Source organism: Euprymna scolopes, chromosome 27 (assembly GCF_053919585.1).
Source record: "Euprymna scolopes isolate OS-2025 chromosome 27, ASM5391958v1, whole genome shotgun sequence".
Taxonomy (NCBI): domain Eukaryota; kingdom Metazoa; phylum Mollusca; class Cephalopoda; order Sepiida; family Sepiolidae; genus Euprymna; species Euprymna scolopes.
The window spans coordinates 93,512,491-93,539,527 of record NC_136508.1 but is presented as its reverse complement, the minus strand read 5'-3'; the positions used below and the strand labels follow the sequence as shown (position 1 = coordinate 93,539,527).

Sequence of the window (27,037 nt, the reverse complement as noted above, 5' to 3'; positions counted from 1 at the left end):
AAATAATCCAACTTGCCTCCTCCCTTGAGGCTCTCATTCACAAATATCCGTGGGCTTAGAACTAACTTAGCTGATGTTGAAGCATTTCTCTTAACAAATACCCCGGATATCTTAGCACTAAGTGAGACTAACCTACACTCCTCCATTCCCTCTAACCACTTTAACATGCCTGGATATCTCCCACTCTGCCGTAAGGACTCTGACAGACATATGCACGGACTTGGAGTTTACATTCGTAATACCCTTCCCATGACTAGAGAAACAAACCTAGAAACAGATGATCAAGCCTTTATGTGCTTTAGACTAAACATGCAACACAAGATTAGCTACTATTATTTTCTCTACCGCTCTCCCTCGACTCAGGACTGCTCCATAATAAACAAAGTATCTGACAGCATAGACACGGCACTGTCCCTCGACACTAGCGCACAAATACATGTGTTTGGTGACTTTAATGTCCACCACAAAAACTGGCTTGGATTCTCTACTCACACAGATGCAGCGGGCAGCACAACCCATAGCTTCGCTATATCTCACTCCCTATCACAAATTGTTACATTTCCAACCCGTTTCCCTGACAAGGAAGAACAACACGCATCACTTCTAGATCTGTTTTTGACCACAGTTCCCGATGACTGCATAACGAAGGCCCACAGCCCACTCGGGAACGCTGATCATGCAGTGATAATGGTTGAAATCGCCCTAAACTCTAGAGCCAAAACTGAAGAGCCAGTGCTCAAAACAACGAGATATTATAATAAGGCTGACTGGGAAGCCATCAGGGAACTAATTAGAGATGCTCCATGGAAAAATATTTTCTCTCTCCCTGCTGAACAATGTGCAAACGAGACCACTGACTGGTTCAAAACTGCAATCGAAGCGCATGTTCCCATGCGGAAATTTTATAGTAAGCCCCACTCTCCCCAATGGTTTACGTCGACTTGTGCAACTGCCATTGCTAAAAAGCAGCATGCATACCGTAGGTTTAACCGACATAAGTCCAGTTCAAACAGACTGAAGTATATAGAAGCTAGAAATAACGTTAAGAAAGAAATAGCGACAGCTAAGAGAGAATTTACGGAAACCACTAAAAAGCGCATCGAAGTACAAAAACTAGGAACTCGAGACTTCTGGAAAATCTACAACAGTGTACTAAATAATGGGCAATCAACAATTCCCCCACTAACCAACAATCACGAGGTTGTCTCTTCAGCAACCGACAAGGCTAACATGCTTGCCAGTCGGTTTGCCTCAAACTCCACACTGGACCCTTCCAACCACCCCCTACCTGACTTTCCTATGCGGACAGACGCCACACTAGACGATCTGAAAACCACCCCTGCTCAGGTGCATGCTATCATAAAAAACCTTGACACCTAAAAAGCATGTGGACCCGATCTTATCCCAGCTGTGCTATTAAAAAAGTGCTCAGCCGAAGTAGCTCCAGTTCTCTCCAAACTCTACAACAAATGCCTTAATGAAGCATGCTTTCCAGGCTGTTGGAAAACTGCTTCTGTTGTACCAGTATTCAAGAATTCTGGCGAAAGGACAGACCCATCAAATTATCGCCCCATTAGCCTCCTCCCACTTTTTGCCAAAATATTTGAGACCATAATTAACCATGCTCTAGTCCATCATCTTACAGATGCTAAACTACTGACTGACAAACAATATGGATTTAGACAAGCCCGTTCCACAGCAGACATCCTCACTGTGATCTCTGAACGTATATACCATTCACTGGACAAAGCGGGGGAGGGCAGAGCGGTAGCTCTAGATATATCTAAGGCTTTTGACAGGGTATGGCATGAGGGTCTCCTCAGTAAAATCAGATCATACGGTATCACTGGTAGAATACTTAACATAATTAAATCCTTCTTAGATAAGAGAAAAATCCAGGTAGTCCTCGACGGTCGTACATCTAAACAATATGATATAAATGCGGGGGTGCCCCAGGGTTCTATCCTTGGACCTCTATTGTTCCTGATATTCATAAATGACCTCCCCGACAACATTGCCTCTGAGATGGGTATATATGCTGATGACACTACACTATGGCAGACACAACAGGAAGACGAATGAACACATTTCTAAAGAAATGGCAGAAACACTAGAGGAAGACCTCCAATCTGTAGTAGAATGGGGACAAAAGTGGTTGGTCGCGTTCAATGCTGCCAAGACTAAACTAGTTTCATTCAATAATTACAAGAAACCCTCTCTACCACCCATAGCAATGGCCAACGACTCTTTATCTGAGAGTCCATCTTTCAAACTCCTTGGCCTAACATTCACAGGAAACATGAGTTGGAACAATTACATTGAAGGCATTGCCAGGGCCGCTGCAAGAAAGGTAGGCTCTCTCTACCGTGCTAGAAAACTACTAACACCCGAAAGTATCCTGTACCTCTATAAGGCCACCATTCGCCCATGTATGGAGTATTGCTGCCACATCTGGGCTGGTGCATCTGCTACTAGTCTCTCGCTCCTTGACAAGGTTCAAAAGAGAGTCGCAAACCTGATAGGCCCTGAACTGGCATCTAAGCTTCAGCCTCTATCCCATTGACGAAATGTTGCATCCCTCTGCCTTTTCTACAAGTATTTTATTGGTGAATGCTCTGACGAACTGCAATCACTTGTGCCCCCACGACGTGAGCACCCTCGACAAACCCGACAGGCTGCTAAATCCCACCCCCACACTGTAGAGATCCCTAGATGTAAAAGATCTTTTTACTCCAATAGTTTCTTCCCCAGAACCGCAAGACTCTGGAATTCCATTCCAGGTCCCCGCTTCCCCAACAGTACTGACGTGCAGAAGTTCAAGTGTAACGTGAACCGACACCTTGCTGCCCAAATCCCTACATAGTACCCCAGTAGTTGTTGCCCCTGATAGTAGCCCCCTACACCAAAGTGGCAATTTGCCTTGTTTGGGGTGAAAATGTAATAAAAAAAAAAAATTAAAAAAAAGTATCAGCACACCAATGATGGCCTTCGTCACCCAGGTGTAGCAAACTGGGTTCTGTAAAAGTTCATAACAAAGAGTGCACGTGATGATTCCACACAACTCCCTTGGTTCACAATGGACTTTCATGGTTGCAGAAGCTCTTGCTTTTCCAATCCAGAGGTTGATAATTGTGGGCCTTTGGTTGACCATCATGGAGTGTGGCATTTCAATATCATGAGGTCTTCCAGTAGCATTCCCAATTATGCAGTAGTCTGCCCTGCATACCTTAAATGTAAATTCTCCAGTTGACTGAGTGATGACATGTATTCCGTTTTGTGTGCAAGTTGGCATGCAGCCCTGACACCTTCCATCTGTTTCTCTTTTGAGTATTCGCTTATTTCGGAAGATGGTCAATTCAGATGAGCCAATACACTTAGGTATAATGGTCTTCCCACCAGTTGTCCGCACCTCGTAGAAACCACTGGATGATCTTGGATCACAGACATATTTTGAGGTCTTAATGCAACCAAAGTTCGTGCAGAACTCTTCTTCCCACCACACTTTCCCTGCGAACAGTCGTGTTTCTTACAGTTGCCTGTGCAGTTGTACGAGTTGATCTTGTCTGGAGCCTGCTTATGAACAATCTTAGGACTCTCCACGAAGTAAACACGACCATTTATGGGATACCAAGTAATCCACTCTTGTGTCCGAACAAGATTTCGACACGGTTTGATTGGCACCTGATCAACCATGCAAATGTCACTGGTGTCATGTCTCGCTAATTGTTTGCCTTACACATGTACGTCCTGACATGTGAAATCATCTATCATGAGTCTTAGTTCCTCTTTACAGGCAGAGTCCTTGTCACCACAAGATGTGCATTCTTTATTGAAGTTTTTCAACAGCAAGAAGACAAAGGTATTATTGAACCAATAATTGTACCCCCTAAAATTTTAAAGACTATACATGGATTCCCCATAGACCTGTGTTAAAATTAACTGACCAGACAACTACAAAGATAAGACCAGTTTTTAATTGTTCTTATAAGCAAAAGGGTTCTGTGTCATTAAACAAAGCAGCATATCCAGGCATAAATTTGATGACTGATATGCTACAACTGATAATCCGTTTCAGAACGAACAAATATGTCTTGTTAGCCGACATCAGAAAAGCATTTCTGATGATTCGATTGGAATCTGAAAAAGATCGGAATCGATTTTGTTTCTTTTTTAACAAAAAGGTGAAAACTTGCATTGCTACCGTTACAAAACCATAATATTTGGTTTCAATGCAATCCCTTTTATTTTGAATTATGTGTTAAAGTTTCATGCTGACAAATTTCCGTTGGATGAGTGTTCAGAAGCATTGAAGTCTAATTTTTATGTTGATAACCTAGTTAAAACTGGGAATAACCCTGAAACCCTATCTGCCTTGTATACCTCTGTGAGAGAGCGTCTACACAAAGGAAATTTTGTTGCAATTTTGTCAGGATAATTTCACCAACAAGAAGGGGGGGGTAAGAAAAGGCAGTAAGGGCTTGCAACGAAATGGTGACGTTGCTTACAAGCAGTCTTTTCTTGTAAAGGTAACAATTAACTGGTACCGTTTGCCGAACAACAGTAACGAGGTAATCAGTCTAAGAGACGCCAACCGACTAGCAAGCTAGCTAACTAGCTTCTTAACTAATACCCCATTAGACTTCCAGTGTGATGGGATGTGTCTGCTAGTGGCTTCGGCTGCAGGGAAACAGGGTAGTACACGTCAAGGATTCATCACTTGACACTCAGCCCAACAAGTGAGGGGCCGGGAACCGGCCCAGCACCTGTTGGACTGAGGTACGCCGCCTGGGTAATACTTAGGAGGTCCACCCTTCCAGGCCTTGCCACCGGGCTTTCCGGTGGGGCAAGTTTATTGCTTGCTGCCTGAGGCGCCCCGACCGGGGAATGCCGACGGGGTTACTCAGGCAATTTTTAAAATTGCAGGAGTGCCCCTCCTTTATGGGAGCCTGCAAGGTTCCCACTTTCCGGCCTTGTGCCACATAATGCTGACATGGGCAGCATTTAAATATAGCTTATTAACTAATCACTAACCCGTAGTGAGACAACTCCTTTTATACATACTAACTCTCAGTGGCGAGAATTCCAACGTGATTTCCAACGAGATTAGAACGTCTATTTAACTTAACTTAGTAGGAAATAGACACCCCGTTTTTCAGTAACGGCAAAACAGCAGTTCAGTGTCTTTTCTTCCCTCCATCTACCCCCGGTAAGTCAAATCAATTTCAATTCTTACACTATTTGTCTACCTCTGGGAGGGACGTGGGATTCAAATCTCCCTTTTTTGCTCTCATTTATAATTTAATTTGGGGAGGAGCATGAGGGAGGCCACTCCATGCCCCCACCCCCAATTAAATTATAAATGCGAGCAAAAAAAACAAAGGTGCTAATGCAGAGAGTGATCCGCGCTATTTTTTAAAGCGTATTTCCACGTTTAATTAAAGTTTTGTTTTTTTATTCAATTGTAAGGTTAAAGTACAGAATAGGTACAAAACACCCTCCCCTTCCCATTTTAAGAATGGCTTTTTAAATAACGTTATTATTTCAGCACGGATCACTCTCTGCATGAGTACCAAAAAAATAGGGGGGGGGGGATTTGACCCCGCCCCGTCCCCCCAAGAAAAGAAAACAATTAACGAGATCAGGTTGACTTGACTTGTTTTCAAAAACGAAGCCGGATTTACTTGTAAATAATAATATTCAAAATGGCGACCAGTGAATTTATAAGGAATACATCGAAAAATGTAAGTCTTAATATCATAAGAACTACTTGTTAGCGGCAATTTTAAATGTAATATTCGTTCGAAAAAAACCTGAATATCCTAGAAATCAACTTTGTAATGGAAAGTCTTCATTCGGTTTTCTTAGCAACAAATACCAAAACAATTTCGGAGTATCCAGAAAACTTTTCGTCTGCCCCAAATTTTAAATGTGATATTCGTTTTCAGCACATCCAAAAACTTATAAAAGTCGTCATTTTAAAAGTGATTGTTAAGGTGGAAAGAAAGTAAAAATTTACCCAAAGTTCGAACGGCGACGAAGTAATTCAGCTTTGTTTTCTTTTTGTCCTCAACTATCAAAACATTTTGTAATTATTTTGATTTCAACTTGATTTTTTCAAGTTTCGGTATTTATACAAAACACAAACCGACGTTTTTTTTTTTCTTCAATTTTTACGGTATCGGGTTTGTATTACTGTACACATAGATTCGAAAAAGTTGTCAAAAAACAAATATATAACAAATAAATGTTATCAAAGGCAAGATAAGTTACTTTTCTACCTAACTGGATATATTTTTTGTGTTTTTATTCAATGTAACATGTTTATTCAGCTCGAAAAGCATACAGTGTTTACCGATGTATTGGAAAATTCAAAATGGCGCCCGGCTCTCTCTTTAACACTGTAAGTTCGGGAAAAGTGTTATAAATAATAAACTAGACAAATTCGCTCAATATATGTTACCGTGACATAAGTTGACATATATTCGGTGGGTTTTTAATAGTATTTTGTATAGTTTATTATAACACTTTTTCCCAAACTTACCGTATTAAAGAGAGAGTCGGGCGCCATTTTGAATTTTCCAATACATCGGTAAACAATGTACGTTTTTCAAGCTGAATAAACATGTTACATTGAATAAAAACACAAAAAATATATCCAGTTTGGTAGAAAAGTAACTTATCTTGCCTTTGATAACATTTATTTGTTATATATTTGTTTTTTGCCAACTTTTTTGAATCTGTGTGTACAGTAATACAAACCCACGGCATCTTTTGCTCCTATTTACTTGCGTCCTCAGAGGGCAGAGTTAAACAAAAAGTCGGTTTTTAATGTGGGGAAAATATAGCTCCTCAAAAAGGGGCAATCTGGATAGGAACAAAATTTAAAATTGTCCGAGTCATGAAGGATTTCTTCTCCACTGATAGAGGACAAAAAAAGTGGTACTGGTGCAGTGGTGCACTGTGCAGTGGTGCTGGTGCTGACTGCTGAGAAACCCATTCTTAACATGGGGAGGGTGTTTTGTATACCTTACAATTTAATAAAAGCAGACACCATAAAACTTTAATTAAACTTGAAGATACTATTTTAAAAATAGCGCGGAACAAGAAGTGCACTTGGACTAGCACCGAAAAGGTGAAATATAGCATTTGAACAGACACTGTACACTGTGATCTTGTATATTTAGTTTATTATGTCTTGAAAAAATACAATTTAAAAATATGAATACAATAACTTGTAATTAGCAACAAACTTACTTACACATGGAAGCCCTAATAAGGAGGGGGGTCTTTCTACTGCTTACGAATCCTGTGGTTACTCTTAGTCGACACCTTTCACCATAATACCGCATTCACACCGTGGAGATAGTCCTACTTAATGAACCCCCCCCCCCCCAGAAAAAAACATAAATATGTGTATATATGATTCTTGTGATTTTGATCCGAATGCCAAGAAGCAACTTCGTTTTTTGTTTATCAAATTAAGCAAAGGGAACCATCCCCACCCATGTTAAGAATGGATTTCTAAATCATAATGTTGCTATTTCCAGCACGTTCCGTATTCTGTATGAGCACCAAAATTTGTTAGTACTTTACGATAATGAATTTAATAATAATAAAACAAAAAAAGATATCGTAAAACAATACGATTTTTAAAAATGGTAACATAAGCACATAAGCGTGATAGATAAATAGATATTGTGGAATTTAGTGGCGAAAAACAGACACGCAAGATTTTGCTAATTTATAAATATAGCAACTAACAAAATAATAATAGGTGCTAGTGCAGAGAGTGATCCGCGCTATTTTGTTAATCGTATTTCCAAGTTTAATTAAAGTTTTGTTTTTTTTATTATTCAATTGTAAGGTTAAAGTATAGAATAGGTAGAAAACACCCTCCCCTCCCCATGTTAAGAATGGCTTTTTAAATAATAACGTTATTATTTACGTCCGGATCGGATCACTCTGCACTAGTACCAAAAAAAAATAGCCAAATAATTACCGTGTCAAGGTTGAGTTGTGTGGTTTTCTTTTGGTTGTGATTTTGTTTTGTTTTATTTTTTTGGCGAAATCTGAAAAAAAAAAAAAAAAAAAAAAAAAAAAAAAACTTTCCGATCCAAGTATTTTTTTCTTTTGTTAGAACTTGAGAAAAATTAAAAAATCCATAGTTTTTTGGGGTTTTTTTTTTTTTTTTTACTCTCGTTAGCAAACGAGGACGAAATATTCATAAATATTGAAATGCGAGAATACTAGACATTACTCTAGTATATGCCAAACTTTTTTTTAGAAAAATGTTGTTTTTATTTTCTTCCGTGTACTTTAAAACGAATCTACGAAGCTAAATTGTCAAAAAAAAAAAAAAAAAACGTGAACGAGTGGCATTTTAAAATGGAGCACCGACGGTGTCGTCGATGATGAATGCAACCTTTCTTTTGATTGGTCAAAAAAATCTATGATGTCACATAGTGCTACAATAAGATTTTCATAATCCTCAATAACATCTTTTTCTCCCAAATCCAGAGTCTCTCTTTTTTTGTGAGGAGCTAGACCATCCTCTCTACATTAAAAATAGGTACCTCAATAATATCTCTCATTTCGTTCGAAGGCGAGTATCTCTTTTTTGTGAGGAGCTAGATTCTCTCTCTTCCCCCTCCATATTAAAAACCTATGTTGTGTCTTACTTGTACTAGTGGAGAGGCAAGTAAATAGAGACCTCGATAATATTTTATTTTTGTCCTAATTGACGGCATTGCCAAGGCTGCTGCAAAAAATGTTGGCTCTCTCTCTGTTGGGCTAGAAAGTTACTTATGCCTGAGAGTATCCCGTATTTCTACAAACCCACTATTCGTCCATGTATGGAGTTATAGGAGGGAAATGTTGTGCATTTCTCTCCTAATAATTACTTAAATAAACACAAGGCCAAACGACATTGTTTTTAACAAAACAATAATAAAGGGTTTATTTAGAAAAGGCGAGATTGTATCTCAGACTGAAGAGAAAGAAAGAAAATGTAAATGTCAGTTTGAAGGTGTCGTCTGCCATCAGACTGCAGTCGTCAACAAGAAGCAGTGGTAGGGATGAATGAGAGAGGTCTGTATAGGTCGCTTGCTGGCGTCTCTCTGGCGATTGCAGTTCAGATCCCAAAGGGCTAAAAGTCCTTAAGGGGACAGCTCAAATCAATCCTCCCTGCCAACCGATTGGCCAGTGTGGCCGACTCACTTTGGCACCGGGCATTGATCTGCTTATAGTAAATAGTTTGTTAACTGCTACAGAGTATTGTTGCAACATTTAGGTTGGTGCATCAGCTACTAGTCTCTTATTCTTAGACAAGGTTAAAAAAAAGAGTTGCCAATCTAATAAATCCCGCATTGTTAACTAGGCTTCAACCGCTGTCTCATCAACAAAATGTTGCATCCCTCTGCCTGTTTTACAAGTAATGATAGGTGCTCCGATGAACCACGAGCCCTTGTACCACCTTTGATGTAAATACCCCGACAAACTTGATAAGCAGCAAAATTCCACCCCTTCACAGTAGAAATCTCTAGATGTAAGAAAACCTTTTAATCTAATAGTTTCTTCCCTAGGACTGCTAGACTTTGGAATTCCCTTCCGGGTTCCTGCATCCCTGACTGTACTGACATGCAGAAGTTAAAGTGTGATGTAAACAGATATCTTGCTGTGAAACTCTTTACATAGTACTTATTAGCGTTGGGACAATAAATCGGAATCGGGAATCGGAAAAATCGGAAGATTTGGGGGTATCGGAATCGGTATTGGAATCAGAAAAATTGATGCCTATTTTCCGATGCCAAAACGATTCCTTTAATTGTCTTTTTTTTTTATTTGATTTTGTTTAAAGCAAAATCTTCCATTGCTGGTAATAATGATAAAATAAAAGTATTTATTGATTTTAAAATATCAGTAAAGCTAAAATCGATAGATCATCCTCCACCAGTGTATTTTAATGTTTACGAAAATATCTGCATATTTAACACGGGTTTTTTATGAAAATCGGGGAAAATAATAATCTTATAGTTAAATAATTAGAGATTTATAAAGAATCGGAATCGGGAAAAATATAGGAATCGTCCCATGACTAGTACCTATGCAAATTATGTCCCAGATAGTAGCTACCCTCCCCCCCCCCCCGAGACACACACACATCAAAATGGCACTGTGCCTTGTTTGGAGTGAAAATAAAAAAAAAAAATTTTTAATTTTTTTAATCCAGAATACACTTTTGGGAGGCGGTGGGGGGGGTAGATTTAAAAACCAAACTCATTGTCTTATTGCCTTCATGGAGAAGTGTATCACCAAAGTTTACTCTTCGGTGTTTGAAATAAAAATGCTTAAACTCGTTTCTGTGAAACCAGATTCACGCAGATATCAATCTGAATTAAAAAAAAAATAAAAAATAAAAAAAATAACTATATTTTAAACCAATCAGAGGATTTTCTGATTTTTTTTTTTTTAACATGGAAATCGCTCAAGACAAGGCATGTTTATTAAATTATCTTATAGTTGCATTCTTCAATTGAATTTTCATAACAGAATTGACAATGCACATTCTTTTCTTGAAACTATTTTATCTCTAAGCTAAACAATGGTTTGTTTTCACATTCCATTTGCTAATTCTCTCTCGTAATCTATTTCTAAACCTAAATTACGAGGTTCAAATTTCGTCTATTCTATTTCATTTTCATTTTAACTAAATCTCTATTTTTATACTTACATAAAAAGGGGGCAGCCCTTATCATGTAACACAGGAAAATGGAAGACAATTCCACAAGTAATTAACTATATATTTAGTTAACTAAGTAATTAATTAACTGAGCAAACGTTAGTCACTCTTACATAAGTCACTTTTCTTCCAAAATTATTTTTTTTTAAATTAAGAAACTCTCAGCAAACTTCCCTATATTTCTTTTAACAATGAAAACAAACAAAAGTCATATAAAAAGAAGCAACTATCAAAGAACTGAGATTAAAAGAGACTCACATATAAAAAACTTTTCTCTTTATTATAGAAAATGTTAAGATCCATGCTTATATTTAAATAAGGAAAAAACAAGATGACTTGCATATTAATGGATCAAAAATTTATTAAGACTGAAGGAACAAAAAGACTGATATGCATTTAAAAAAATAAATTCTAAACACAGAGGAAGAAAACATGTTTAAAGAAAATAAGATATTTATATGTAAGAGGTGGATTAGGGGCATTACTTATTGAACGCTGCCCGTTATATATATATATATATATATATATATATATAATTACAATACATTTATGTTAGCAACTAAACTTTCTAGTCAAACAAAATAGTCTATTGACTATATAAGTGTTTTATGTCAAATTGATGATTGTATATCATTCAATTGTGTTCATTTTTTACAAAAATACTAATCCCAACTGGTGCTACCAGATCAGGTTGCCCTGTGGCTTCCTGAGACGAAATGCACCTACATTGACGTTTTTTTGTTTTCTGATCTTTTTGTAAAACTTAATTATGTTCTGCAAAACCAAAAAAAAAAAAACAACAGCCCATCTCCCTCCCCTTTTTATTTTTTTTCCTACCTTACTCCCGGTCCTGGATATGACCTTAAACTACATCCAATGGTGAGGCCCGGCTTACGGGCTTGGGGAGTGTGGAGCCACCTCTTAATTGCCATTGCTCCCAGGTCCACCCTGACCCGGAGTGGTAGTACCTGTTAGGGTCCCAACTATGGGTTGAATAGAAACTGATTTTAAAAAGGAAAAGAAACAACAAAAAAGAAAGAAAAAGAAAACAAATATATTCTAGTAAATTATTTATTTTTTTTTTTTGCCCTGTCGGTAGGGCATGAGAACAAACCGACTGCCCCCCTGCAGAGAGTAAAAATCCCTCAATGGGGCAACCAGTTAGCCGTGAGTTGCTACCCGTAATGTCTTAGGACGTGATCCTGGTGATTGAGCGAACCTAAACCAGGATACATAGAAGTTTGGGCACCGCAATACATTACTTTGGTCCTTACTTCGATTAGACGGGCAGTCGGAGAGGCTCGATCCGACCAATCAGCCAGTCACGCCAAGCCCCACCATATATTGCCCATTCCAAAAACTCACTACTAACACAACACATCCCCCCTCTCCCACAAATAACCCTACTCCCTAATATATGATGGAAAGCGGTGGCTGAGGGTCAATCGATTAGGTGTGAATATCGATGACGAGGCTGTAAACCCCTCAGGATTGCTACAGATCCCATAGGAATATCAAGAGAGAACAGATAATCATTATGATACCACCAAAGTCGGTTATATCATCATTGTATCCCTGTGGAGGCTGGGCGAATGGGTTTCCCCCCAGGCTCTTCCCAAATAGAACTCCGAGGTGGGTGGGGACAAAGATGACGAAAAAAGAAAACAAAATATATGGCTTATTCCTCCCAAAAACCACCCAACCACCCAAAGAGAACCCACTCTGATGTCTCTGACATCAGTAGCTCTGAGGAAGAGACGATAAAACCAAGGAAGTCAACATTCGTAGTAATAGAATCAATGGAGGAAACTCCTTTGAGCAAACTATCACCTTTTAAAATTGAAAAAAATCTTAAAACTCTAAAACCAAAGTCTATAAAAAACAATTTAACGGCAGCCTACTAATAGAAACCCATAACGAAGAACAAACTAAAGAAATATTGAAACTAAAATTATTTGAAAACATCAAAGTCAAATGCTACAGACATCCAACCCTAAATACCTGCAAAGGAGTAGTGAAAAGCCACGAACTTGCACTTTGTCCCTTGGAGGAAATCAAGACAAACTTACAGAAACAGAATGTGTTAGATGTTTGTAGAGTTCAAATCAAAAAAAAAAGTGAGAAAATCGATACCAATACATATATACTAACTTTTGATTCCTCACCATACCCAAAGAAGTGAAAGTTGGATATATGAAAATAAATGTAGAAATTTATATTCCAAACCCCCTCCAATGCTTCAAGTGCCAGAAGTTTGGACACCATCAAGATCGGTGCACATGATTACCAGTGTGTGGAAGATGTGGAGAAAGCGGCCCACACATTGACTGCAGAAAAGATTTCAAGTGTGCCAAGTGCCCTGGAAATCATGGCGCTGGCTCTAGATATTGTGAAATATGGAAAAGAGAAAAAGAAGTGACCAAACTAAAACATAAAAAATATATCCTACCCAGAGGCCAGGAAAATCATTGAAACTAAAACATATGCAGATGCAACTAAAAAAACTACTCCAATCAACAATCAAAATGGTCATATACATGTAACAGATACAACTGACAAGAAAATTGATGTCCTAAGCAAACTAATAAAGGAAATGAAAGAACTATTAGAAGAAATGAGGAAAATGAATCGTGCAATGTCTGCAACCAATCCAAGGATAATATTAAGTAAAGACACTACTGAACCACAAAAAGAAACAAAACCACAAACCATTTCTACAAAAACAACCGAACAACCATCAAACACATCACAAGCCAGAAAAGAATCAAAAATCCCCCCAGACAAAAAAAAAAAAAAAAAAAAAACAAGGAAAAGAAAGATCCCGATCTATATCTCGAACAGGGACTCCGACAGAAAATAGATTTGAGGGATTGGAGACGATGTAAGTTGAACACAATTCCAAATTATGAACAAAATATTACAATGGAATATCAGAGGGATAAAAGCAAACCAAAATGAACTCACATTATTAATAACAAATATGAGCCCAGCACTTGTCTGTCTACAGGAGACCTTTCTGAAAGAAAATAATACCATCAACATAAAACACTACACATCTTACAACTACATAAATAAAGATACGGACAGAGCTTCTGGAGGCACATTAATACTCGTGAAGAATGAAGTCCCTCAAAGACAAATAAATATAAACACAAACTTGCAAGCAATTGCAGTTTCAGTGACTCTACATAGAACTATAACACTTTGCTCAATCTACATCCCTCCAAAAGATACAATCAACGAAACTGAGATAACTCAATTAATAAAACAACTCCCTAAACCCTTTTTTCTACTAGGAGATCTCAACAGTCACAATGTAATATGGGGAAGTAAAGAAATAAATAAAAAAGGAAAAGAAATAGAAAACATAATAAATAAAAATAATCTATGCCTCCTTAATAATCAAAACTACACCTATATGTACCCAGAACAGGTACTTTCACCACCATTGACCTTACCTTATGTGATCTTTCCATATATATGGACTATGATTGGAAAGTACACAATGACACCTGTGGGAGTGATCATTTCCCAATCATCCTGGAAAGCCTAAGTACTAGTACTGAACAAAAAACACCCAAATGGAACCTACATAAAGCGGATTGGGAAGACTTCCAGGAATAGTGCAAAAACCAATTAATTATCGAAAAGAATGAAGATGACCATTTGAATTACTTCATTAAAACGCTCACAAACACAGCAAATAATACCATACCGAAAACAACCAAAACCAACAATCACAACAAACCTTGGTTCACAAAAGAATGCAGAAAAGCCATCGGAGCTCGACGAGCTGCCTTGAGAAAATTCAAAAAGTACCCAACAAGCGAAAATCTGGATTTCTTCAAAAACAACAGAGCAAAAGCCAGACGAATCATAAAGGAATCCAAAAGAACAACTTGGAGAAATTATATATCCAAAATTAATGTGAATACCAAGGCGAAAACAGTTTGGAACATGATGAGGAAAGTAGAAGGAAAGTGTAGTAGTACACCAATATCCCACATCTCTAAAGGCAACAAAATATATACTAATCAAAAAGACATTTCCAATAACCTGGCAGATAATTTATCAAAAATTTCATCATGTGACTGACAGAGAAATTCAAAAAGATTAGAGAAAAGGAAGAGAAGAAGAAAATTCTATTTAAATCGCAAAATACCGAAAAATACAACCAACCTCTTACCTTGCCTGAATTAAAAGAATCGCTAGCCAAATCCCATGACACAGCTACAGAGCCCGATGAAATTCCATATGAAATCCTCAAAAAACTTCCAGAAATCTCAATGAAATACCTACTTGAAATTTTCAATATTATATGGTCCAGTGGAAACGTACCTGAGACCTGGAAAGAGGCCACAATAATACCAATCCCCAAATCTGAAAACTCAAACATCCAATCCCAATCAAGTAACGTCTCAGATCCATTGAATTTCAGGCCAATAGCTCTAACAAGCTGCATTTGTAAGACCATGGAAAGGATTATAAACAAAAGACTAATCTGGTTCCTGGAAACAGAATCTTATTACAGAATTTCAAACAGGATTCAGGAAAAACCGAAGTTCAATAGACCACATAGTCAGACTTGAAACCTTCATCAGAGAAGCCTTTGTAAGGAAGGAACATTTAACAGCAGTGTTTTTTGACATGGAAAAAGCCTACGATACTGTGTGGAAGTACGGTGTTACAAGGGATCTGAAGGCGCTTGGACTAAAAGGCAGAATGCCAATTTTTATTGAAAATTTTTTTAAAAATAGACGGTTCAGAATAAAGGTTGGCACAGCTCTCTTGGACTTGAAAGAACAAGAGAATGGAGTACCTCAAGGGAGTATACTGTCAGTGACCCTGTTCAGATCCGAATTAACAACATTGTAAAAAACCTTAACCCTGGGGTAGATTGCTCCCTATATGTGGATGACTTCCTAATATGCTGTAGATCTAGATATATATCTATAATAGAAAGGAAGCTTCAATTGTGCTTAAACAAAGTAATGAGATGGACGGAAGAGAATGGATTTAGATTCTCCAAAAGAAAAACGAAATGCATCCATTTCTGCAAACTAAAGAACATGCATAATGATCCTGTCCTAACCATGGAAGGAATGCCCATACCCGTTACTGACCAGTACAAATTCTTAGGGATTTTATTTGACAAAAAGTTAACATTCATCCCACACATAAACTATCTGAAAAAAAAATGTAACAAAGCTGTAAATCTTTTGAGAGTGGTAGCACATACCGATTGGGGTGCAGACAGGGAAACACTCCTTAAACTTTACAGAGCACTAGTCCGCTCAAAGCTAGACTACGGTTGTTTCATATATGGATCAACCCGAACATCATATATAAAAAGCCTAGACCCTATTCACCATACTGGCCTAAGATTGGCCCGAGGAGCATACAGAACCTCCCCCGTGAACAGTCTATACACGGAAGCACACGAACCCCCACTAGATCTAAGGCGAGAAAAGTTAGCCCTTCAATATTTACTCAAACTGAAGTCTTGCCCAAACAACCCTGCATACCAATGTACCTTCTATCCTAAATATGAAGAACTCTTTAACATGAGAGGAAAAACTATCAAAACTTTCGGGCTCCGAATGAAGGAAAGCATTGAAGAATCGGAAATTCCAATCTCCAGCATTCACAACTTCATACTGCCTAAAACACCCCCATGGACCATGAAACAAGTAGAAATAAAACTGAACCTAAACAAAAAGTCCAAATCTACCACAAACCCTATTGAATACCACAACGAACTTCAACATTTAAAATTACGATATTCAGACTTACACCTTTATCTACACAGACGGATCTAAAAGCAACAATCACACTGGATGTGCAGCAACGTACCATAAAACCACAATGAAGAGAAATCTTCAAAATGAAGTATCTATATTCACTGCAGAGACTATAGCTATCGATCTAGCACTCAACATAATTTGAGAGGAAACCACCAAAAACTTCATCATTCTCACAGATTCTTTATCAGTCCTATTATCTATACAAAATCAAAAACAAGAAAATCCACTAACAACAAAATTAATAGAAAAAATCAATATCCTTTCAACTACTAAAAACATTCTTGTCTGGATCCCCAGCCATGTGGGGATCAAAGGCAATAACAGGGCAGATACAGCTGCAAAAAGATCTTCTCACCTTCCAACTGACAATTTTAAGATTCCACATACTGATCTTAGACCCCAGATAAAAGCATACATACAGGAAAAATGGCAACTGCGGTGGAGTCAGCAAGAGGGCAGCAAATTATACTCAATCAAACCTGAACTTAAGAAACGATGTCCGGACATCAAGAGATCACGCCGAGAAGATGTGATACTGACTCGGCTGCGCATAGGGCACACCAACTTTACTCATTCTTATATACTAAATGGAGAATCGGCGCCAGAGTGCATCCCATGCCAGGAGACACTCACAGTAAAACATATCCTAGTTGGGTGTGATGACCTTGCCCCAACTAGAAAATTATATTATACAGAAAGCAATATGGAGGACCTTTTTGAAAAGGTCAACTCAACAAATATTCTAGCATACCTTAGGAAAGTAAATTTATATAAGAAAATTTAAGGAAATTTAAAGTCACCCAAATATACACATCCATGTATAAATACAACATTTAATTTCTTAGTTTAATTTTATAAAAAAAGAGAGGAAAGGCTGAAAAAGTCCCCCCCCCCCAATAAAAAAAAGTTAAAAAAAAAAAAAAAAAAAGGACTCCGGCATTAAATGACCACATAGGTTGATATGCCGTAAAACCAATCAATCAATCAAACTAATCCCAACTGCATGTTATTATATCACATTTCCATACAAAATTTCAGCTAGATCAATCCAGTAGTTTCTGAGAAGGCTTCTATAGTAAACATAGTATTGTGGTGCTAAGTCCCTGTTAATCTCTATTAATCCCTAATAGTCCTTAACTGTGCATCAAGCAGGTACCATAATATTTAGTTTGCTGCACCCTATCATAACAAATGTCCATACAAAATTTCAGCAAAATCATCAGGTTAGTTTCTGAGAAAATATACAACATAATCGCATTGACACACTGGTTCTTGTCAGATCAATGAAGTTAAGCAACATTGAGCCTGGTTACTACCAGATGGGTGACCATTTGGAAATTCTAGATGCTGTATGTGCTCTCCGCTTATCTCGGCATTTGCTTCCAGTCGTCCTGTACATATACTTCACTTGCCACTGGTATTCAACAATGTCAACTTAGGAGAGGTGTGGTTGGAAATTGCGCACCTCCTGCCACAAAAATTTCACATGCAGGCACCCCTTCGTGGGTATCCATAGTCTGTAAAAGACTGAAGGAGCCTGTTTCTGAGAAAAAGTGAAACAGACAGACAGACAGACGGACAAACTAAGAGAAATAGAATAAAGATTCTTCATCTATATATATAAAAGCAAAAATGTATGTATGTATGTATGTATGTATGTACGCTTTTCCTCGATGTCCACAAAAGGCTTCTTTCAGAGAAGCGCTTGCTCGGTTCACAACTTCTTAAAACTTTTTATATCATCTATAAATTGTAATATCTCAGAATTACCCACGGAGCTCGCCTGTCTATTTAATTTTATTGACTTTCAAACGTTAATTATTCAACATTTCCCGCATCGGCACACATTACATTCGGTTTTCGGTATAAAAAAAAAGCAAAACTCGACTCTAATCATAGGCTGAAAGCCAGCCCCCCCCCCACTTCGGCGGTACGAGGGGGACAAGATCAAAGTGTAGTATCTGTTCCGACAGATGCTGCAAGCTATGACTAGCAAAGACCATATGTGGGGGTAACCCCACATATCTGACCTTGGTCACTGGAGGGACAACCCTTCATACCAACAGTTTCTAATCCAGCTCCCATTTCCCACCTCTCGGGAGCTGGTCCCCCCTTTCCCTCTCCCCGTATCTCCACATTAAAAAACGGCCTTGTGCCTAATTTGCTCAGTGGGGAAGCAAATAAACCCAACAGGCCGAAAGACAGTTGTCTCAAGAGAGCTAACTTCGTCATATCAGACTGTAGCTTTCATTTCGCTCCTAATAAACAGGGAGCGGGTTTTTAAAAACAAACAAACCAATTTATTCACCTCATTCAAAACTGTCCCGCACAAACTGCTAACTGCTGAATACCTATCACCGTCACGTCAATCAAAAACGCGCACCTGTTTTTTTTAAAACACTTTACTATTTTCCAACTGCGCATCGTGAAGGCTTCGGGTTTTTTTTCACGTTTTTGGGTTTTTTTCACATACCCCGAAAAGCACCCGGGCAACGCCGGGTACCCCTCGCTAGTTCAATAGAAAATAAAGTGTGTGTGAGAGCGAGAGAGAGAGTTGAGAATTAATTAGGCACCTCTTGACTACTTTCAGATAGTGTAAGGAATTTGTATATGTTTTTTGCTTTTTGCCAGCATGTGTGTGTGTGAATTGAAAATGGATATTAACCTCCCAAGCCCCGAGGGGGTGAGGGGATGGAAACGTTGTCCTCTGTGTGCTCCTGTGTTGATGCTTTTTTTTTTTTTTCAAATGTTTTCCTTGGCAAAAATCTGAGCATAAGTTACATTTAGTGGCTCCCAATGTATGGTTTTATTTTAGAGTTGGAAAAGGGATGTTAATCACACAGGTGTGTTGGATATAATTGAAAGCCATGTGACAGACATTTTTGTCTTTTTTGGTGGGGGGGGGACAAATATAGTTGTGGGAACTAGTTTTTATAAGAAAAATCTAATCTTATATTTAGATAGTTTTTAGAGGTGTGACCTGTAGGTTTTCAACATAATATTGCCATTAGTCATATATGTATCATCATCATGACGGGCTCCTTACCCGGACCAATGTGACTCTTCGTCTCCAGAGTTTCCTGTCTTTCATCTTCCATCAGCTACCTCATATCTCCAGGTTCACAGTTGGCGTTGTGTGCTATTTGCTGGATGTATGTGGATCTAGGTCTTATTTAATATATCTTGGCAAAATCATTCCATGAAGCAGCAACTTTATGGCAACCTACCTACCATATCTAATACCATCAGAGAAAGACGCCTACGATTTGCTGGTCATTGTCTGAGGAGCAAGCATGAATTGTGGGTGATGTATTGCTATGAACTCCACGACACGGACGTGCAAGAAAAGGACGACCTAGATCCACATACATATAAAACTACTCACATACATATAAAACTACTCACACCTGAGAGTATCCTGTATCTCTACAAGGCCACCATTCGCCCATCTGGACTTGTGCATCTACCACAAGTTTCTCCCTCTCAGACAGGGTACAAATAAATCAAATAAGTCCCACACTATCGGCCAAGCTCAAACCTTTGTTCCATCGCTGGAATATTGCATCTGTGTGTTTTACAAATACTTTAATGGAATTTCCCATTTTATTTATCATATGATTTATTTGAAAACACTACCTACCTTTTCTAGCAGGCCGCCCAGCGTTGCCCGGTCATAAAATATGTATAAATATTATATGTTAATTAATGTAAAATTCTTATTTATTATAAGCAAAAATATGTAACATGAAATTCCTTTATAAAAAAAAAAAGAAGTAAAGAAACTGAAAATATTATTTTTTTTTCTAAACTGTTCATTTCTTGTAAGTAAAAAAAAAATACTTGAGCTGAGACCCAAGCCAAAACCTAAAGACAATGAGTCAAGTATGATAACCAGTACACCAGCTTGACACAATCTTTAAAAAGTGTTTTCAAACCTACTTATTCTTAACATAAGGAAGCTGTCATGTTTCACAACTCTGTGCCTAAATCAAAATGTAGATTCCATGAACAAAGCTTCTTTCTTAGAACTGCACGCCTGTGGAACTCTCTTTCCGTTTGCCTGTTTCCCACGTGACTTCAACTTGGATGTCTTCAAGTCCAACATAAAAAAATTCCTGATGAACCGCCCCTTTAAGTAATGACACTTTATCAAATCTCCAATACTAACGAATACTACAACACTATCCCATTGATTACTGTACACGCAATAACTCTTATGCCCGAGTGGCTTCTGGGCCTTGATAAGTGGTGACCTCCATGTAAAAAAAAAAAAAACTGCTCATGTGGATTCATGAAACGGTTGACGAACAGATAAAAATCCAATGATCCCCACGTACCAATTTTTTCAATTTTTACCTTTTAGCAGACCTTTTTCCTGGAAGCAATCATATATATATATATATATATATATATATATATATATATATATATATATATATATATATGCATGTATATACGTAGATGCATGTGTATACATATGTATATATGTGTTACAGGAAAAAGGGCTGTCCCCTTTCCATGTAAATAAAAAGAACATTAGATAAGTGAAAATGAGATTAGGATAAGCCGAGACTCGAACCTTGTAAGCAACGTTCAGGAATAGAATGTTAGAAATCGGAATGTTAAAAAGGTCTGTTGTTAAATTCTATTATAAATAGTTAGATATTGTTGATATTGTAAAAAGAATTGATTGTTCATTCTGTTATAAAGCTGAATATTAAAAATGTCAGCTAAAAAGAATGAACAATACAAATTAAAAATGTATTGTAAAAAAATAGGTTAGGTTAAAAAATAGGTTAGTTGAGAATTCTTTGTTGTCAAAAGTGTGTTAGGAAAAACGTGTGCATAGCCACGTGAATTGGTCACGTTTGGAAAACACACTTCTGACGTCATAGCAAAAGGGGGATTCTCAATATAGGAGCTAGTCAGATCAGGCAGTTGAGGCAGAACAGTTGAGTCTGCTAGTCAGTCAGAGAGAGAGTTGGAGTCAGAATCCTTTGGAAGCGAAGGAAAGAACATTAAACCATGTAGAACTCAAGTTTGAATTCCTGACGTTATCATCATTCGACCGGTCCAATGAATATCATTATATTTTGTAACTGTTTCTCTTTGTGTCATCTTTCAACACCCAGAAGGTAATTGTTATATATGTCCCCGTCATCTCTTAAATATATGTCCCACTACGCAACATAATTACATTTTTTAAAATATTTTTTTTGTATAAAAAGAAACACCGTTCCGACACTTAAAAAAAACTACCGTAAAAACAACAACCGGACTTCTACTTGCTGATTTTATGCTCCAACAACAACATGGCAAAAAAAAAAAGACATACTGAAGATGAAGTTTACCTTCGAAATATATTTATGAATTTTAATATAAATTTCAAACAAAATAAATATCTCTTTATTTTCCAATAATGCGTTGTTTCGGCTTCAAATGTATCTAATACGTATTTCATTTTATTCAAATTCAACTAATGCTTCTATAGAAGGAACCCAAACCCTAACATATATTTTTACACAATCCAAACCAAACTAAATCGATTATTGCCAAACTAAACCTAAATTAGGATTAGGTTAGGTAATAAAAAAATGTTTTTATTGCATTACAAATTATTAAACAAATGTAATTATATCACAGTAAGAAACAATTAACAAACAATAAATTGAAACTGTTATATATATATATTAATCGGAATAAAAAAAAGCAGAACTTTTGGGGGTATCAGAATCGGGGAAAAATTGTTCAATGCCATAAATGATTACTTTAATAATCTTTTTTTATTTGATTTTGTTTAAAACAAAATCTTCCACTGCTAATAGTAATAAGATAATTTTTTTTTTTTTTACACAGGCATCACCACATTATCAAAGCCAAGAAGCCACTCAAGGATAAGGGTTAAAGAGTGTACAGTAGAAATTGGATAATATAGTAATCATTAGTAATGGAAATTCGATAAATTTGTTAACTTATATGGAACGGCTCATCAAGAACTTGTTTAAGTTAGACTTGAAGACAACCATATTGTAGTCAGCCGGAAAGCAGGAAAACTGAAGACAATTCCACAGGCGTGCAGTTCTAAGAAAGAAGCTTTGTTCATGGAATCTACATTTAGGTTTAGACACAGATAAAGAGTGGGTGGAATTATTGATAGTGTTTTCAACTAGACGAGTGTTTCTTATGAAAGTTTGGCGAGGGGGGACCATAGACTGAAGCTCAGTCGAACACTTTCCATGAAAATAATGATACATCAGAGACAAACTCGCAACATCTCTTCTGTGAGATAGAGGTTACAGGGAAGAGAAAAGGACATCTCCTACGAGGCTACGAAGTCTATTTTGAACTATCAAGGCAGGACAAGTCCTTTCTAGCAACTCCTGCCAAGATGTGGCAACAGTATTCCATCCTTGGACGAACCTGGCTCTTATATAGATAGAGAATTGCATCAGCAGTGAGATATCTACTGGATTGATAGAAAGATCCCACCATTTTTCCAGTGGCCCTGGCAACAGATTTGATGTACGTGTTCCATTTAAGATCAGGAGTAATTGTCAAGCCCAGAAGTTTGTCAAAACTTGAGGCCTCCTGAAGACGAGAGCCATTCATTTCAATTGATGCCAGATGTGGATCAGAGTGTTGATGATGTAAAGAGAGAAGCTTGGTTTTAGATGCATTAAAAATAACCAGCCACTCCTTTCTCCATTGTACTACGTACTCAAGATCAGAGGAGAGAGAATAGGAGAGAACTTGGTCATTTACTGTCTTAGATGTGCTACCATAAATGGTAGTGTTGTCAGCATAAATGTCTACAAATGATGTAAGGATGTGATTTGGAAGATCTTTAATGTAGATCAGGAAAAGAGTTGGGCCCAGGATGGACCCCTGAGGGACACCAGCATTAATACTGTGAGCTTCTGATTTTTGCCCCTCAACTACTACTGTTATGAACCTATCAGAAAGAAATGATTTAATAATTGAGAAGACATTTCCAGCTATACCATAGCTAGAGATCTTATGAAGTAAACCTTTATGCCATACCCTATTAAAGGCCTTAGATATGTCAAGAGCAATTGTCCTAGAAAGGTTGCCTCCTTCGAGAGATTTGCTAATCCTATGAGATATAACTGTAAGCACATCTGCTGTAGATCTAGCAGAACGGAAACCATATTGAGTGTCACTAAGAAGGTTATTTTTGTTGAGATGGTTGATTACTTTTGTATTTATCAGATTCCAGCAACTTACTCATGACGCACAGGAGACTTATTGGCCTGTACTGAGAGGGGGATGAGCGATCACCTGAATTCTTAAATACAGGGCATACTGATGAGATTTTCCAGAGTGATGGGAAGCAATTCTCCTTAAGACAACGTTTAAACAGTTTTGTAAGTATGGGTGCTAGTTCTGGTTGAAGTTTTTTGAGCACTGTAATTGGAATACCGTCAGGAATTAAGGTTTTTGATTAGCTTGGCAACATCACGTACAGATATATGTATATCACATAGCGTGTTTTCTGATACAGGAGGAAATATTGGGGGTTGGTGGCCTTGGTCGCAAAGGGTAGAATTAGCTGCAAAGTTCTTGGCAAAGAGTTTGGCTTTGTCTGATGCTGACGAGATTACCTCAGGTCCATTTATGATAGTTGGGATAGAGCACACGCTTCTGTTCAGGATTTAGTTTGCTATTTGCCAAAACTGGTGAGAACCAAGTCACTGCTCAGCTACTTTGGACTTGAGGGATTGAACATAGAACTCTCTTTCGTTCTTTATTACTTTCTTACAATGGTTGCTGGCAGTCCTGAAAGCGGCTTCAGTTTCCATACATCTATTACGTTGGAAGCAGTGGAAAAAGTGATTTCTGTGCGCAATAGCAGCAGCACATTCTGGAGAGAACTATGGCTGGCTGTTAGGTTTTTGCTGGAACTTTTTTGAGGGTATGAAACAGTCTATACCTACAATTAACCATTCTGTCAGGTCTGATACTATAGAGGACACATCCTTTTAAACATGGAACGCAGAGGTAGATCTGATATAAATGTACGGAAGCTATCCCAGTCAGCCTTAGTGTATCGATATACTGTACGATGGAGAGGTACGTCTGGGGACTTATTACATTTCATTTTTATCTTTATTGATACAACAGAGTGGTCGGAAGATCCAAGAGGAGACAGAACAGAAACTGAACATAGTTCAGGGCAAGTTGTGAGAAAAAGGTCTAGTAGACTCGCATACTGGCCGTCATTGTCAGGTACACGGGTGGGTTCGTGAACAATCTGAGTGAGGTCATAAGCAATGGAGAAATCATGACAGAACCTCCCCTCATCATCTGTCTTGTTTGAGTGGGTCAACCATTCGACGTTGTGAACATAATAATAAGATAATAAATATATATTGATTTTGAACTACAAGTAAAGCTAAAATCTATAGATCACACCCTCCCACACACGCACAAGTGTGTTTTTTACATTTTAGAAAATATAAGCACATTTAACATACGTTATATATATACTAGCAGAAGTACCCGTCGTTGACTGGGTTCAAAAACAGCCTACAGAAAATGGACTGTGATTGATGAAAGTATGATAGGTTATGAAAAGGAGGGGGTTGTAAAGAGATAGATTTTGATATTCAAAAATTTTACCCTAAGCAAAATATGATGAAAGTAAAGATAATTTTCACGAAAATATATTTTTTTATATCAACTTTGTTTCCATTCGTAGCCAAGAGTGACCAACAAAATGATGTTTCCTTACAAAGAGAAAATGTTATATACATAATATAAATATGCAAGAAATAAATGTTACCATAGTCAATAAAAGTTACTTTTATGGTAGAAAAGTTCATTGGTTTGTATTTTTAAGTAGTTTGTAAAAAAATTTTTTTTTTTTTTTAATTCACGAACTGGTTTAAAAAAAAATCAAAATGGCAGCGACTTTGAAATGGAGAGCCCCGTTTTCAATTTGAAGGAGGGGCACCTGAGCATTCTGTGTTAACAATTTAAGAGTTCCGTCAACGTCAGAAATATTTATAAACATATTTTAATGTTTTCCGTTATTTTGTGCTAGAGGAATATTCAATGATGGCATGTGTAGTTTATATAAAAATTCATTTAAGTAGTTATCACCTCAAATTTTGTTTTAATTTCGGTTCGCTGAAATTATTTCATGTAAAGACCATTAAAAACTATTTCAAAACAAAAAAAAAACATGAACTGAACTTTTATTTATGGTAACATTTATTTCTTGTATATTTATTTTTTCAGGTAGTCATTTGTTGGCTTTTCTGCTAAACACTCTTACTAAATAATATCGACGAAATATCGAAAAACAAAGAAACAAAAACAGTTTTAAAAAATAATGAAGCTTTACTTACTTTAGTAAAATAATTCGAAACAGCAAAATGCGATATTAAAAACGTAAACACGTAATTACTTTAGTTTTTAAAGCAAAGAATCAATATACATATGAATAAGAAGAAAATGGCGCCCTTTTCAAGCAGAACAGCTTCGTTTCAGTTTTACAGTATTGAACGATGTAGTATTGCGCCGTTGGATTCAGGGTTGTACTATTGTAATGTAAAGAATACGCAGAAAGGGTTGTAATAAACTGAATCCCTTCTAGTACATTGACAAAAAAAAGCTTAAACAGATATATAAATAAAAATAAAAAGGTTATGTAAATGTTTTTAAAAAGACATGTAATCACGTGAGCAGGATTTTTTCCTTCTCTTGACATAACAAGTAACGTTCTTATTTTTTATTATTTATCTATTTTCAAAAGAGTGCCACGTGCAAGTGGAGAAGGAAAAAAACAGTTATGCAAAATTTGTGTTGAGAATTGTCTAAAGTTCTGACTTTTTGTTTTGGCTTTCACTTTAATAAGAACGTGAATTTATGAGGTGAATTTATTCGGCACAATATGGTTCAACTCAAAAAAAATAAAAGCTAACGTGAATTAAGATTAAAGTTAAGGTGTTATTGTCGACCTTCACCCCTTTTAAAAAACCTTGTTAAACTTTGACATATTTACATTCTATGGAGGTCATGTGCGAACGAACACCCCATAATTTTATTATACCATATTTTTTCAAACTGAAACATAATTATCAAAGTATACTTACGCAAATAGATATGAAAATCTTTGTTAAAGTTTGTGCCATATTTCCTTGGGGTACAGGCGCTAATGCAGACTCCACAATTTTATTATAACATCCCTGTTTAAGTTGAAACATACTTATCAAAGTATTCTTATGTACATCTATATCAAAAACCCTTGTAAACGTTTTTTCTTTTCATTTTTTATTTCCATACTTTGAGGGCCAGGCGCGAACACAGACCCCACAATTTTTATGAACCACTGTTCTGCCAGATCAAACATACCCATTCCTGATCCTCGATACATCTTCTATCATTATATGTAATCGCTGCGAGGAAGGTGGGCTCTCTCTACCGTGCTAGAAAACTTCTAACACCCGAAAGTATCCTGTACCTCTATAAG

General features: G+C 37.2%; 2 protein-coding genes across 4 annotated transcripts in view; one reads left to right on the top strand and one right to left on the bottom strand.

The window, feature by feature from the left end:
• Positions 1-26,679, bottom strand: part of LOC145248999 (uncharacterized) — a 94,235-nt gene extending 67,556 nt beyond the window's left edge. Inside the window, exons 1-2 of one of the 2 annotated variants that reach the window (XM_080110851.1) lie at positions 26,661-26,679; positions 8,000-8,069 (exon numbers count right to left, since the gene is read on the bottom strand). The gene's annotated coding sequence lies outside the window, so the exon portion shown is untranslated. Of the gene's footprint in view, positions 1-7,999; positions 8,420-26,660 lie in introns of those variants that run through there. The other variant, XM_080110850.1, reaches the window with a different exon arrangement.
• LOC145249001 (uncharacterized) overlaps positions 5,078-27,037 on the top strand; it is a 57,235-nt gene continuing 35,275 nt past the window's right edge. Inside the window, exon 1 of one of the 2 annotated variants that reach the window (XM_080110854.1) lies at positions 5,078-5,206. The gene's annotated coding sequence lies outside the window, so the exon portion shown is untranslated. Of the gene's footprint in view, positions 5,207-23,149; positions 23,928-27,037 lie in introns of those variants that run through there. The other variant, XM_080110855.1, reaches the window with a different exon arrangement.